Source organism: Thermobia domestica, chromosome 10 (genome assembly GCF_964235325.1).
Source record: "Thermobia domestica chromosome 10, izTheDome1.hap1.1, whole genome shotgun sequence".
NCBI classification, from domain to species: Eukaryota; Metazoa; Arthropoda; class Insecta; order Zygentoma; family Lepismatidae; genus Thermobia; species Thermobia domestica.
In genome coordinates this window covers 10,589,217-10,600,027 of record NC_137463.1, presented here as the reverse complement: position 1 = coordinate 10,600,027, position 10,811 = coordinate 10,589,217, and the positions used below count along the sequence as shown (strand labels likewise).

The 10,811-nt window shown below is 37.5% G+C and overlaps 1 protein-coding gene across 2 annotated transcripts in view; it reads right to left on the bottom strand.

Annotated features, from left to right (window-relative positions):
* LOC145662276 (uncharacterized) overlaps positions 1 to 10,811 on the bottom strand; it is a 729,687-nt gene that overhangs the window by 170,398 nt on the left and 548,478 nt on the right. The window lies entirely within an intron of this gene.

The window sequence follows — 10,811 nt, the reverse complement described above, 5'->3', positions numbered from 1 at the left end:
AAACGGGAGAACCCCGAGAAAACCCACGAGCACGGTGTTTGTCCACCACAAAGTTCACTTGGCGGGGGCTGGGATCAAACCCGGGACCCCAAGCACCAGAGGTGAACGCTCTACCACTGAGCCACCGCGCCCCCCCCCCCAACCATATAAGGTAATAGGATCTCATCCAAGGAAATGAATTAGGTCAAAAAAAAAAAACGAAACACGTGGTACAACGTAATGCTTACGTTTATATTTTGGCAGTTTTATACCCCTAAAAGGGAAACGAGATAGACCACCGAAAAATTTATAGTGATCTATATTAGGGTTCTATACTATTATACCAAATGTTTAAATTGGGCAATTTCCAAAAAAAATTTAAGGGGTGGGCCAAGGCACTCCTGCCGGGGTGCACAAATGTACCTACGTCTTACAATAGGAAATAAACACCTGTATACACCCATATAAGGTAATAGGACCTCATCCAAGGGAATAAAATAACCAAAAACCAAACACGTGGTTGTACTAAAATTTGGCAATTTTGTACCCCCTAAAAGGGAACGAAGTGGACCACCCAAATTTATTATAATACATGTTAGGGTCCCGTACTATAATACCAAATATATAAAAATGAGCAATTTCCAAAATTTAAGGGGTGGGCCAAAAGTACCCCTCCCAAATTTTTAAAGGAGTGCACAAATATACCCATATCTTATGAAAGGTAATGGACCCCTATACATGACCATATAACTATATAGGATAATAACCTCATCAAAGGGGATAAAATCGACCAAAAACCAAACACGTGGTACTACGTATTGCTTACGTTTATATTTTGGCAATTTTGTACCCCTAAAAGGGAACGAGGTGGACCACCCAAATTTATAGTGATCCATATTAGCGTCCTATACTATAATACCCAATGTTGAAATTGGGCAATTTCCAAAATTGAAGGGGTGGGCCAAGGTACCCCTCCCAAATTTTTAAAGGGGTGCATTAATATTCCCATGTCTTATGAAAGGTAATGGACTCCTGTATACGCCCATATAACCATATAGGGTAATAACACCTCATCAAAGGGGATAAAATCGACCAAAAACCAAACACGTGGTATAACGTATTGCTTACGTTTATATTTTGGCAATTGTGTACCCCTAGAAGGAAACGAGGTGGACCACCCAAATTTATCATAATACATATTAGGGTCCTGTACTATAATACCCAATGTTTAAATTGGGCAATTTCCAAAATTTAAGGGGTGGGCCAAGGTACCCCTCCCAAAAATTTCAAGGGGTGCATTAATGTACCCATGTCTTATGAAAGGTAATGGACCCCTGTATACGCCCATATAACTATATAAGGTAATAATACCTCATCCAAGGGGATAAATTAGGTCAAAAACCTCCGAAATTTGAATTTTTGGCAATTTTTTACCCATGAAAGGGAACGACATAGACACCCAATACTGATAGAGGTACATACTATGGTCCTAGGCTACCATACCAAATTTTTAGATTTGGCAATTTCCAAAATTTAAGGGGGGTGGTCCTATGTACCCCTGCCAAAATTTAGGGGGTGGGCCAAGGTACCCCTGCCAAAATTTAGAGGGGGTGGTCCTAGGTACCCCTAGGTCATTGACCCCGGGCCAAGGTCATTGACCTTTGACCTATGACGTCACAAGAGTGAGGATGAGTCATTCGCGCATACGGGGACCCCTACTACTACCTTGATTATCCTTTAGGCGAAAACTAGTACCCATTAATTAGACTAAGGCAGTTCATAAAATATTTAAGTTTAATGTCCCACAATTATGCCCGTTAGGTTAAGGAAGACGATGATTAAGGCAAATGAATGATAATGGACGAATTGGTGGAATAAGAAAGTGGAAGGAAAACGGGAGTACCCCGAGAAAACCCACGGACACGATGTTGTCCACCACAAAATAACTTGGGCGAGGATCGAACCAGGGACGCCAAGCACCAGAGGTATTTTCTAAGCGCTTAATCACTGAGTCACTGTGTCTCTCCGGACTCTCCTTTCAAATAACAAAATTTTCCTCCTTTATTTAATCTAATTGCTTTTATATTTACGTATTTTAGTATTAAGCGGTATTTACATGAATTTTATACAACTACGGAGCAGAAACATGGACATCACACAAAAATGATGAAAAATGACTGGAAGCTTTCCAAATGTAGGTGTGGAGAAGAATGGACAGTTAGTTGGTCGAGCGGAAAACGAATGAATATTAGAAATGGTAGGGGAGAAAAGAACAATTTTACATATTAGTGAAAAGAGGAACAGAAACTGGTTGGGACATTGGCTAAGAAGCAACTGTATATGAGGGTCGTGCTAGACGGCATGATAACAGGAAAGAGTGGGAGGGAGCGAAGGAGACTACAATTAACGGACGATACCGAAGCAGAAAAATTGTACGTGAAGACGAAGAGATTAGCGTAAGACTGGGGAGAATGGAAGGTCCTCAGTTGCGGCAAGTGACTTGTCAATAATGGCAGAATGCATATGATGACGATGATGATATCAACGTGTACTATGGCAATTATAGGATTTTTTAATGGAAATGGATTAATCATTTTCCCATGCGAAAAATTCGTTTAGTATACGTCCTGTTCGGTACAAGTCCAAGATCTGGAATGGCTCAAGGACGGGTACTAAGGTACCACTGTTAGTTATTGTTTCTATGAGGGAAGAGAAGAAATAATTACCTGAAATAGGTATAAATTTTATGTGGAAAAAGACCTATCACGGGAACAAAACAATTGAGCTAGATCTCAATTTTGAGACAACTTAAGTACGGTCAATTCCAAAGACGTACACGAAGCTGCCACGATAAACTAGCTCAGCAATTTTGCATCTCAAGCGCAGAATCCAGATCTTTCAAACACGTACATATATCATGTACGTGCTTGAAAGATATGTATTTCCTGAGGTCAACACTTTTTATATGTATTTTGCATATAACCACAGAACACCGAAAAAAAAAATTAACGTAATGATGCATGAAACGCAAGTTACAGTACAATGGTTTAAATTTCGACCAGCGGAACGAATTTCAGAGAGTGAAAAAAAGCGGAATGGAGTTCGAAGGATTACTGTACCTTGAATATTTTCAGCGAAAATGTTTTTGTTTTCTTTTCCATTCCACATACAAATCATTCTTTTATTATTTCTCTTTTGTCATCACCTCGTCCATGGCAGTAGCATAACCGAGTTTTATTTTTCAGGTATAGCCCGTCACGTTTGTGAGTGCAACAGATTTTACAGAATCCAAGACTTTGTCTTCAGCAATATTTGGCCTATCAGTCGCTAAAGCAGAAAGTATCGAGAACTTTAATAAATAGGAGTATCACAGGTACACCACGTGTATGAGTTTGTTTTAATTGTATGCAACCAACATTACATATAATGTACATTTGGGTTGCATACTACAAAGGAACCATATAGACAAGGAAACTGATTTTTTAAAATTGGGATCAAGTAAATGGATCACCTCCAACAAGGAACTCGATTCGTAACTTTTGACTACCTACATCTTGGCCATCAATGATGTAATCCATCAGATAGTGCTTGGGAATTTTTGTTTTCTGGACGGACGGATACGGACAGACAGGGTAAATATACAAAAGACTTTGGACGGACACACAGACAGACAGGGTAAATATATAAAGGACTTTGGACGGACACATATACAGACAGGGTAAATATATAAAGGACTTTGGACGGACACCACACAGACAGGGTAAATATATAAAGGACTTGGACGGACACATTGACAGACAGGGTAAATATATAAAGAACTTTGGACGGACACACAGACAGACAGGGTAAATATATAAAGGACTTGGACGGACACACAGACACACAGGGTAAATATATAAAGAACTTGGACGGACACATAGACAGACAGGGTAAATATATAAAGAACTTTGGACGGACACACACACAGACAGGGTAAATATATAAAGGACTTTGTACGGACACACACAGACAGGGTAAATATATAAAGGACTTGGACGGACACATAGACAGACAGGGTAAATATATAAAGAACTTTGGACGGACATACACGAGACAGGGTAAATATATAAAGGACTTGGACGGACACACAGACAGACAGGGTAAATATATAAAGGACTTGGACGGACACATAGACAGACAGGGTAAATATATAAAGAACTTTGGATGGACACACAGACAGACAGGGTAAATATATAAAGGACTTGGACGGACACATAGACAGACAGGGTAAATATATAAAGAACTTTGGACGGACACATAGACAGACAGGGTAAATATATAAAGGACTTTGGACGGACATATGGACAGACAGGGTAAATATATAAAGGACTTTGGACGGATACAGGGACAAACAGGATAAATATATGAAAGACTTTGGACGGACATATGGACAGACAGGGTAAATATATAAAAGATATTTACGGACACATGGGCAAACGGAGTATAGTTTTCACAGACATGTGGACAGACACCGTAAATATATAAAGGAATTTTGATTGGAACCAAACTCCTTAAAGATTAAAACCACTGACATCAATGACGGTTCAAAGAACTTTTCATTCCCAGAGAGCTTATTAATAATTGTTTTTCCTTTTAAAGAACCCTATGGTTAAGGTTCCCCGAAACCAGGAGTTAAAGCCACAGTAACAATTTAATGTCACTGCACTCTTTGTCATCTTCCACCCTAATCCAGGCGCAATATGCCCTACTTTCCGAGGATTTTTTTTTTATATTATCTTCTCATCTTATTTTAGGGCTACGCAGAAACCCCTGTACCCAAAGCTCGAGAATTCTTTCCCTACACGAGTTTCCCGCCCATAATAGATGTCTGACCTAGGGATAGGCAAAACCAGTTTTTATAAAAACCGGAAACCGGTTTCTAGAAAAACAGAAATCCGAAAAACCGACACTTCGGTTTTCTTCAAAATCGGTTCGGTTTTCACCGAAACTGGTTTCGATGAAAACTTTTAGAAAACACTTAAAACTATTTCTGTGAAAATGGAATCGGTTTCTGGAGAACAACGAAACACTATTCTGGTCAGAAATAGGACCGACTTTGGAAAAAAAACAGAACCGATTTTAAAGAACACCGAAAACCGGATTCGGCGAAAAATCGAACTGGTTTTGGAGAAAACCGAAACCGGTTTCAGTGAAAAACCGTTTTTTAAAATGATCAAAAAACGGTTTCGGCTTTCCTAAAAACCGAAAACCGAAAAAACTGTTTTTGTGGCTACCACTAGTCTGACCTATTATAACTGACATAGTAATCGATGACTGTCATAATTGTGTAGTTCCACGTTAAAATTTCTCTCGATACTAGCGTTGACCGCGAGACGAGAAAAGATTAATCGTATATTTTCAAATTCGAGACGAGATCCTGCTCAATCCTTACTTTTTTTTAAAGCCCTTTGATTTCTATGGGCATTTCAAATGATCTGAAATTTTGATGGTTTGTTTTTACTGATTTGTTCTGTGAATCTATTTAAGTGTTCATTGCTTCATAAAAAGAGCTTGCACTTTTACATAAAAAAATAATATTACTTAATTTGATCATTAAATATCTAAATTATGTATAACAAAATGTAATTTTCATGAAGTATTTAAGTTCACAAGAAGGGACACTATGGTCTAGTTGTTAGAGCGTTAGATTCACTTCCGCGTGATCCAGAGTTCGATTCCCAATTTTCGGCGTCCTCCCAGCGTCGTGAGGTAAACTGGGGAGAGTAAAGTGAATAAAAGATGTGACGTCACTAGGCTTAGAAGGCCTCCTGATTACACGCCTATTAGAGACAGGGCAACGCAGCGTGCTGACTATGTGTTCGTCAAAGGCTGTACATAGTTCAGCCGATCACTAACAGATGACGTTGAAGCGACTTAGGCCCACAAACTACTGTTACACTGTTTTTTTTTTACAGTAGACCTGAAGAAAGAAATCAGTAAAAATCAAACCTTCAAAATTCCAATTTATTTCAAACAAACCAGGAAAATAATTTCCCATAGAAATCAATTAGATACAAACCAACCATGGAGCAGAATATCAACAGGGTTAACTCATTTTTTTAAAGTCCTGTTTATGATGGGAAAATAATAATGAATTGTATGGACGTAGTATCATAGAACCTCGATACAATATTTTCCGTTCTTAGAAATATTGAACGCTTGATTGAAGAAAAAACGAAGAAATGGAAGCGCCATTTCCTGTTTCCTGCTTCCTCCTTATATGAGTTCAATGCTCACTATATAATTCAAAGGACATTGCTAAAGTTAATAATACAAATGTACTAAAAGCTAATGAATAATACCACACATATATACGTTTTGTCTTTTCCTATTATTTAGAGCACTGGCCTTCAATCTGGGGTATGTGGTGGCTACTTAAGAGCCTGACTTACTAACAATAATACAAAATTTACAATTTTTTCTTTTGCTTGTTTTTCACAAGTGAAAGGAGATAATAAAATGTAATTTACAACAATCATAGATAATGTTATTCTACAACAGAAAATATGAACCTCAAGAATTTTCAGTGTTGCCATCCATAGAAATTACAGTGTTGCCAAAGTAACAAATTCCCACAAAATTTAAGCTACGACAGTGACTAGAAGAACGAACTCAACTGCATTTTTATTACTTATCATGTTGTTTTGGTATTCTGTGAACTACTTTTTAAATAACATTATTATTTAATTTTTATAACTGTTCGTTAAAACTATTTTGTTTCTTACAAACTAAATACAACTATTATTTACAAAAGTAGTTCACAGGATTTCAAGACAACATGATACGTAATCAAATGCATTTGAGTTCGTTCCTCTAGTCCCTGTCTTAACTTAGATTTTGTGGGAAATGTTATTCTGGCAACACTGAAAATTCTTCAGGTTCATATTTTTTATTGTAGAATAACATTATCTATGATAGTGGTGACTTGCATTTTATTATCTTTTTTCATTTATGAATAAATAAGCAAAAGAAAATTTTAAAAATGGTAAATTTTGTATTATTTTTGGGAGTACATAAAATTTAAAATAAGCATAATGCATATATATTTCGTGAACGATAAGGAACGATTTCTGCCAGAGAGAAGCTGTGCTGCCATCTATTTCAACAAATGAACTAACTTAACATAATTCTAGTAAATTTCTAGCATTAATATTCTGTTTATACTAAAACTGCGTTCATGTAATAAAATCTGTAATTTATTTTTAATAGTTACCTATAAATTGAATTAAGCAAATTTAAATTTGGGGGTATATGCTTCAATGAAAAGTATCTTCAGGGGTACGCAATAGTTTATTAGTATAATATTTATCCCATGCTAATTGTAATTTCCTTCTATTAAATTAATGGTTTTACTCATCTATTAATAGTAAAACTGGGTTATTTAATTAATAAGTGATAAATTATGTAATTTATTTTTGATGTAGTTACCTATAAATTGAATTAAGTATAGTTTAAATCTGGGAGAAGATGCTTGAATGGAGAAGTATCCTCAGGGGTACGAGATGGCTTATTAATATATTATTTATTCCATGCTAACTGCAACATATTTCTATTAAATTAACAGTACCAGTATTACTCTTGTATTTATTCACTAATTCTTTTATGACTATTCAAATCATCCGCTACATTTAACCTAAAGGTCAAACTCGTGAAACGTTAAATATTTCTTTCTTTTTCATTTTTTTTTAAATTAAAGAAAGCACTAGAATTGCATTTAATCTTAATTCCTTACATTCAATTCATTTTTGAGCCTTGAAAATATTTTAGAACTAAGGTTCCTAGTACGATGACCCGGAAAAAAAATGCAGATCATAATACTGCGGAAGAATTGCGAATTGTGAAAACTTAAGAGTAAAAAAAAGAAAAAAGAAAAAAAGAAAAAGAAATAAAATCGGTTTATATCTTCCGGGCGCGCATATGCTTTAAAGTTTGCCGAAATATGGAAAAATGCACATTTCTACGATAATTTTTAACATTTTTAAATTAGCCTCTTTTCGAATGTAATAACTCAAATTCTTATGTATTATAACCACAGAAAATAATGTTTAAATATTATTTAAATTCACCAACATCTTCCGGTTGTACATTTCCCTTCAAAGCTAATGAAATTTTGTACCAAAATTTACAAATAAAGGTAGATCACAGTTCAAGGAATAATACTAACAACTTACATGTTTATTATTATTATTATTATTATTATTATTATTATTATTATTATTATTATTATTATTATTGAATACAAGTTTAAATATTTAAAAACAAATTATTTTAGACCATTAGTAATATTTATAAACAGATTTGTTTATGGACAGAACTTATATATATAAGTTGTTAATATTTTCCCCTTGAACTGTGATTTACCTTTATTTGTAAATTTTGGTACAAAATTCCATTAACTTTGAAGGCAATGCAGCCGCAAGATGTTCTGGGATTTATTTAAATAACATTTGAACATTATTTTCTATGGTTTTAGTAGATTAGAATTTAAGCTCGTATTACATTCGGGAAGAGGTAATTTTAAAAATGTTAAAAATTATCTTAAAAATGTGAATTTTTCCAAATTTCAGCACAATTTAGAGCATATGCGCGCTCGAAAGATATAAATCGATTTTATTTTTTATGACTCCTTTTTTAATCTCTCCAATTCGCAACTTTTCCGTGGTATGACGACTTTTGCATTTTTTTTGCCGTCCCACTCTAGCTTAGGCACTAATTGCACACGTGTACAAGGTCTGTATGATAAGTAATGAGACTCGCCGCGCCGCGGCGCGCGTGTCGCTGGAGCGGGTTTGTCGGTGATGGAGGATGTAGGGGGGGGTCCGAGCAAAGCAACGCACCGCGCGTCAGTTGGCTCCGAGCCTTAGTGGAGCGCGGACAAGCCTTGGACAAAGCCCTTGTGAACATTCTTGTCACGGCGGAAAATCAACAAACATGGAGGGTTCCATCGAACAGCGTTATGCGATCAAATTTTGCGTTCGCCTGGGGAAAACGGCTACTCAGACGCTTTCTCTCATCACGGAGGCCTACAAAGAGGAAGCCCTATCCAAAGCCCAGGTGTTTCGTTGGCACAGTGCGTTCCGGAACGGCCGGGAAAGCGTTGAGGATCTGGAGAGGGCTGGACGCCCGACAACAGTGACTACGGACGAAACTGTGGCAAAAGTGAGGGATCTCCTGAACTCAGACCGTCGATTATCGTTGAGATTGATTGCTGATGAACTCGATATGAACCACACAACAGTGCACAAGATTGTGACGGAACAATTGGGAATGAGAAAAATCTGTGCGAAACTGGTGCCGCGAGTGTTGACTGACGAACAAAAGCAACGACGTGTTGATTGTTGTCAGGAACTGTTGAACCTCATGAACAGTGACCCTAACTTTGAAGATGACGTCATAACAGGTGACGAGTCGTGGGTGTTCCAGTACGACCCTGAAACGAAACGTCAAAGCGCGGAGTGGCACACTCCTGCGTCCCCGCGCCCCAAGAAGGCCAGAATGTCGAAGTCAAAGGTGAAAACAATGTTGATTGTTTTTTTTGACAATGTGGGGGTGGTCCACAAGGAGTTTGTACCCCAAGGACAAGCCGTCAACGCCGCCTTCTACAAACAAGTCCTTGAGAGACTGCACAGGAGCGTCAAGCGGAAAAGACCGGCGATCGCTAGCCGGTGGAAGTTGCATCACGACAATGCCCCTGCCCACACCGCCTTCTTAGTGACCTCCTTTTTGACCCGGATTGGGGTGGAAGTCCTTCCACAACCACCCTACAGCCCAGATGTGAGCCCGGCCGACTTCTTCCTCTTCCCGAAGCTGAAGCCACGCTTGAAAGGAACCCGTTTTGCAGACGTCACAGCCATCCAAGCAGCCGTGACCACATTTCTAAAGGACATGCCGGCTGCTGACTTCCAGGGGGCGTTTGCAGCGTGGAAACATCGATTGCAGAAGTGCATCGACGCAAGAGGAGAGTACTTCGAAAGCTTTTAAGTCCCTGTACAGATCAGATCAATAAAACAATGTTTCCAGACCTGGTCTCATTACTTATCATACAAACCCTGTATTAGGGAAAAAGATTTATAGTTATTAGGTGACGGTGTACCTTCACAACTTTAGTGTCTCATTTAATACTTACACAGCATGTTTCAATGCGTTATAAACATTTTAAGTACGTCTCTGGAGTAATATACACCCTTTGACGTGCCATTTTCATTCACTGCTTAAGCTATACGACTAAGTTCTCATTCCTCCGCATACGAACATCTAATTAATTCAGTCCCTAGATGGTTGATAGCTAAATGTTCTTACATGATTAAAATATCCGGGAAAATTTATCCGAAATGTTATTCTCGAAGAGAAGCCATGATTTAATGAATCTGTTAAGCAGTAAAGTTAGATGACTTGAACCTTCAACATAAAGTCGTGAAAATATGCATACTAAATAATTATAGGTTGAGTCTGACATTGAGGGTATGTTAAAATATCCTGATATGTATTGATTTTAGACTTTGGTGGAAAGTATAGTTAAATTATAATATACGAGTTAATGGCCAATATTACCTTAACACAAACGGCTTCTACATGTTCTACACCCATTTTGGAACAAATCATTTTTATTAATCAATGGATTCCCCTTCTGCATCGATACACACATTTGCACGCTCCAACAAGTTGTCAAACGACTTCTCCATGTCCTTTATTGGAATGGTCTTTAGGACGGCGGTCGTCGCCTTCTCAATGGCATCAATCGATGCGTGCCACTTTCCTTTCATCGCCAAATGCAGTTTCGGGAACAGATAGAA